Source organism: Benincasa hispida, chromosome 12, assembly GCF_027475165.1.
Source record: "Benincasa hispida cultivar pf3 chromosome 12, pf3_genome.v1.1, whole genome shotgun sequence".
Taxonomy (NCBI): domain Eukaryota; kingdom Viridiplantae; phylum Streptophyta; class Magnoliopsida; order Cucurbitales; family Cucurbitaceae; genus Benincasa; species Benincasa hispida.
Genome location: NC_143489.1, coordinates 50,662,279 through 50,668,463, shown reverse-complemented (window position 1 = coordinate 50,668,463; position 6,185 = coordinate 50,662,279). Strand labels below are relative to the sequence as shown.

Sequence of the window (6,185 nt, the reverse complement as noted above, 5' to 3'; positions counted from 1 at the left end):
TCAAAATAAAAATTGACACTTTAATTACTACTGACCTAATATTATGGCATCATACATTGTAGCTGACATAAAATATTGTACGTTCAGGTCTTCCCACTTTACGTGTGACGTAAATTTTATTTTTTAAATAATTTTGAAATTGAAAAAATGATATGAATAGGTAAAGCTAAATAATAAAAATTAAGCCTATAATTTGAATGTAAAACAAAATTAAGGTATACTATACTAATGTAATTTGATATAAAAATAGAAAGTTAATGAGGTATATGATTCTCTTCAATTTATTGTCTAAGAAGCAAAGACAATGAGGTGGGGTTTAGTAAAGCTTACATAAAGTTTCAAAGTTCACATACCAACCAACTCAAAACCCCATTAACAGGATCCTTGTTTTTTTGCAACTTTGGTAAAGTGTTCTACCAACTATTTGAAGTCATTGTCAAATATCAATTTTTTTATTATTTATATTTTTAAATTCAAATTACTATTCTAGAATTTCTACTTTTAATCATTTGGATTCTTGTACTTTTATTTGTAACATTACTATAAAAATTGCAATCAATAATGGTAAGTACCAATCATTAGTTTTTAGTTTCTATTTAATATTGTATTTGGTTTTATAAATGGGTAAAATAATCAATTAATCAATTTATTTTTAAGAAATCAATTAATTAAATTGCGAGTAGATAATCCATTGATTTGACATTGTATGGTAACTTCATGATTTTGTAAAAAAATAATTTAAGAAATTTGGTAATCATTTGATTTTTTTATTTTTAATTTTTGAAAATTAAATCCATCACTAAAATTTAGTTGAGCGACTATTGACTTTTTGTTTTGAAAATTAAGTTTATAGTACTATTTTTATCTCCAAATTTCTTCATTTTTTATCTACTTTCATCTCCACTAAGACCAAATCAAAATTTGAAAACGAAAAAAAAATCTTTTAAAAACTTGTTTTCATCATTAGAATTTGACTAAAAATTCAACTATTGTACTTAAGAAAAATACAAATTATTGTACGTAATAAGGAGAAAATAAGCTTAATTTTATAAATATAAAATATAAAACAAAACAGTTACAAAAGGACCCTAAATTTCTTGTTTTGTCAACTAATTTTTACCATTGTTTTCAAACCAAGACAACTTTTGAAAACTGGAAAAAGTAGTTTTAAAACCTATTTTTGTTTTTTAAATTTTACTAAGAATTCAACTCTTTTACTTAATAAAAATGTAAACAATAAGAAAAAATCGAGAGGAAATAAGCTTAATTTTTAAAAACAAAAAATAAAATGATTACCAAATAGGACTTTAATTAGGTTTCTTTGGATTTTAAATTTTCAATTAAAAAATATAACACTTTTCTTTTTTAATCTATCAACATTGGAACTCGCTCAATTGCATATCTAAACGAGAAACTTGTCTTTATTTTACAATAATTGCATATGAGAAGAAAATATTTATTACCAGTGCAGTCCAAAAATCTTATTAACAGAAGGTTTTATATAATTTAGTAAAAATAAATATAATGAGTGAAACTTAAACTTGGTCTAGAGAAGGCTAGAAGGCAAATTTCCTAACTAGTGATTTTGATACTATATTAGTTACATAGAGAGAGAGCATAAAGTTGATGGGCACATTCGCCCCTACTAATTACCATATTTAAAGTCGAAGTTCAATTCCTCACTTCAATAATAATACACACTTTTAACTATAAACTCAAAACAAAATTGGTAAAACACAAATCCAATTAGTATAATTGGAGAGATCAATTTTCATATCTATAGGAGGATTAAAGGCCTTTAATTACAATAGCCTTTAACTTTAGTACTCTATTATCATTAAGATTTAACTATTAAGTTTCGAAAATTGCCAGATAGGCTCAATCAGAACCGTCCAAACCGACAATCTTGACTTTGAAAAAAAAAGAAAAAAAGAAAAAATGTTTCTTCATTGATCTTCGCCAAATGATTTTTGTTTTTGATTTTTTGATTTTTTGATTTTTTGATTTTTTGATTTTTTTTTTTGACGTCAAATTGGTGAATTCGAACTCTTCCCTTTTGCATACCTTGCGAAAGAAAAAATTCCAGATGAAATCGACATTCTCACAGCGGAATTCAAAACGCCGCCGTTTCTGTTTCTGGATTTTTCCGTTTCTTTCCCGTTGCCGTTTGATGGACCACTACCGGCCGCCGCCATTGGCGAATCCATAGCTTCAACCTCGTCGTCTTCTTCGTGGTTGATACTCAGTATATCTGCAACAGAGAGATTTCGATTTGGATATGGAGACGACTGATGATCCTCTGAAACTGTCCTAATCGAACCGACAGATTCTTCTCCTCTTCCCTCTGTTCTTCCGTTTCCTTGATCGGAAATCTGCGGATGTGGATTTCGATTTGGACTTTCTTGATCTGGATGTGTTGAATCGGTTACGATTTCGACCACGACGGCCTCCTGGCTTACGTTTTCGGACAAATCTTGAACGACGACAACGACCGCGTCGCTACTATGGCGGTAACCTAGCGCCGTCACGGACGGCGGCGGAGGATTCGTCGATGCGATATTGCAGCGACAGAGAGGACAACTCGAACTAGATTTCAACCAAGTATCAATACAAGTGAGATGAAAAGCGTGATTACATTTAGGCAACAATCGCAAACTCTCGTTTTCTTGAAATTCACTCAAACAAACAGAGCAATCGCTTCCTTCGATCAATCCTTCGCCCTTCTTGAACTTGTAAATCGAGATTGATTTGATCAGTGCCTCATCCAATCCCGGTCCCGCACTGGACTGCCGCGTATCGTTAACCACTCGATCCGCCTCAAAATCCTCTCCCGGTCCAGCTCCGCCACTATCGTCGACTCTCCGCCGGCAGTATTTCGAAACGATCGCGTAGTAAGTGACTAAAACAAACGCGCTAGCTAAGATCCCGATCACTGCGACTATAAGAGGTGAGAAGAACGTACCGGAATCGTCGCTGTCGTCAAGGCCGAAGAGAGGCGGCGGCGGCGGGAACGTGAAGGCGCACCACTGTGGACAGAAAGCTGAGCAAATTTCTTGAGAACAGTCTTTGAAGAAGGAATTGAACGGCGGAGAGGAATCGGGGATTCCGACGGAGTCCATAGAGGAAGGAGATCTTTCGAAGCTTTGAGTTGCTGGAGAAGGTGTTCGAGGTTAAAACGGGCGGCGGCGGGCCGGAGAAATGGACGGCGGTGGAGGAAAAAATTATGGAGAGGTTTATATTTCAGTGAGGGAGAAAAAAAGAAAAAAGAAAAAAAAAAAGGAGCGGCTGAGATTCGGGAACAGACAAGTCTCTTGCCTTATCTTCTAACTTTTTCTTTCTTTTTCTCCCGTTGTTCTTTTTTCTTTTTCTTTTTCTTTTTTACATTCTCTCTTTTTATAATTATAATTATAATTATGTATATATATATATATATATATATTTTCCCTCTTTTTAGAAAATTAATAATGAAGTAATGAACATGAGTTCTTCTGGAATTTTTTTTTAATTAATGTAATACAATTTTTTTAGTATTTAAATAGATACTTGGATGTGTTAGGTATATATTTATTTTAAATAGTTTAGGACTCTTCTTCGCCTTTTCAAAATGTGAGGTCTCTGAAAAGGTTCAGCTATGTCGTAAAACAATAATATTTGGCTAATAAATTTTAAATCTATATTATAACTCTAATAGGCTTTTAAAAAAATATTGATAATAATCTACTGTGTACTAAAAAGAGTTCTACTTTAATTTTTGAATTATTTTATATTGATTTTAGGTTTGAATTTATTTGGCTTCCTTTTACTTTTACTATTATTCTAGTTTGATTGTTGGGTCTTGTTTGTTACTCATGTAGGTTCGATTTGATATTTTTACACTACTCCATGTAAAAATCAAGTCATATTCTAAATAATAAAATTAAAAAAATAAATAAATAAAACAGAACAAAAAAAAAACGTGGTAAAAATTTTGTAAAAAAATAAATATAACTTTTAAAAGCTAAGAACCAAAAATAGGGGCGAGAGTTGTGTTCATAATCATTACGTTCTGTTTATAGTTTTATGTCTTTTAAATTTATGCTCTATTTTATTTTTAATCAAAATCCTCAAAAAAAAAAAAAAAAAAATTACAACTTCGTTTATTTTTAGTTTTCAAATTTGATTTATTTTTAAAAACATGGATAGAAAAAAGATAATAGAAATATAATAAAGAAATTTAAGAATGAAATTAAGGGGTTTTGTCAACAATAATATAGTTTTTTTTTTTAAATAACAAAAATAGGGTCTTGGGAAAAGTTTTTCCCAAAATAATGTTGTAATTAGACAAATAAAATATTGATTTAGGGTTGAAAGAGAAACTATTGACAATTTTGGGATAGACGGGTGGCTGGAAAAAATCATGTACTGAGTACACAATTTCTAGACGACTCCACCTCAACTGCCACATAGATAATCAACATGTGGCCAACTGTACAAGACATGTGTACATGGTACATGAGTATGATAGAAACTCGTGTACAGTACCCGAGTTTTTTTTAAAAATTTTAATGTTTATGTTAATAAATTTGACACATAATATGAAAAATGATTAATAAAATTATATTTAAAGAAAAATACATATAAAGTTAAAGGTATCAATTACAAGTCAATAGAAACTCATGTGCCTCATAGTGGTCGTCTTCTCTCATGCCGCCCTCAATGAAGTACAATTACTTCAAAGTGTTGTTGATGAATTACCTCAATCAATATCTTATTGGATGACAACAGATGAGAATCCATCATGTGCATAATACTCTTGTGATGTCTGCTTAAACTCTTAATGAGTGTCCAGGAGAAATTGGAATAAGATCATTTAACTATGTGAGGTTCTTGGTCAACGTCTTGCTTTGGAATATCCTTGGCATATTGTCGTTATCGTCTACGATGAACAAGTCTTCTATCGGTGTCGACAATATTAAGTCTCCGTGTCTATTGTATGATATCTTCTACACTTACCATACATTGATCACACATTGAACCTAGCTCTGGTAAATTATATTGCACTGAATATTGTTGTACATCTTGAACAAAATTATTCTATATGAAAAAAAAAGATTAATATAAAATAATATTCATACAACATAATTGAGAAAAAAATAGAAAATAAAATTCTTACCATGCAATAATAATAAGCACAGTCATGTGTGATATATCTTCTCGTAATTGAGTCGTACCAAAGTAAAGAGTCATCTAATACAGGTGGCTCATTTACTTTATCTCCTCATGCACAATGATCACGGCACACATGCCACAATGATATATAGTCTATATGAAGTCATTTCTAGTCTTAGTCGTGCTTACCTCTTAAGTCAATTTGGTGTAGTCGGAGGTTTGTATAACACACCAATGACACCATTTGTCGCATTCTGCATTGTGTCGTAACACTCGATTTGGTTGATGCATTCTATAATATGAAAGCATATAAGAGAGCTCATCGACAACCAAATGTCTTAAGCATTGTGACAATACTTAGGCAATAATGTCATATTCTCTGGTGTATATGATGTCCAAATGATCTAAAATTTTGTAAATGAATAATTAGAACCCAAAAAATTAATACATAACATTTTTTTATATGAAATATATATGATTTTACCTGATTGTGCATTAGTAGATGAAATGATATTTGGTATACTATTAACATATTTGTTGAGTGTTCAAACATAGCTAAGGTATCGCTCCATCTACATATGCATATAATATAATTTTCTCATTTTATTATATAAAATTATAATGAAATAAAGATGTAAAGAAAATGATACCTAGATCTATGAATCTATTATCCTCACGCAAAAATACTCCTTATATCTATAGATCTAGTAATCTATTTCACTTAATAATATAGAGAAAAAAAATGAAAGAAAACTTATAAAGAGGTGGCGGCGACGCCAAAAGGATTGAAGTGAAGGGATCGAATCTCGTGCGAAAGCATACAAATATCAGTGCCATTGATTTTAATTTAGGAAAAAACAGAAAACCAAAGAGGAAAAACTACTTAAGCATGCTTGTAAAAATAAACACGAAGAAAAGGGAAACCCACCCTTGAAGACTGTCTTCAATGAGCTTCCTTTCTGCATGAACTTCCCCAAACTACAATGCTTCCAATGCAATGAATGTCATCAATTTGATTTGCACGAACTCCCACAAAC

The 6,185-nt window shown here is 31.1% G+C and overlaps 1 pseudogene across 1 annotated transcript; it reads right to left on the bottom strand.

Moving 5' to 3' along the window:
* Window positions 1–1,655: 1,655 nt before the first annotated feature.
* Window positions 1,656–3,531, bottom strand: LOC120068515 (RING-H2 finger protein ATL52 pseudogene; annotated as a pseudogene). The gene has a single exon (XR_016525513.1). The product of XR_016525513.1 is annotated as an RING-H2 finger protein ATL52 pseudogene (transcript).
* Between the last annotated feature and the right edge of the window lie 2,654 nt (window positions 3,532–6,185).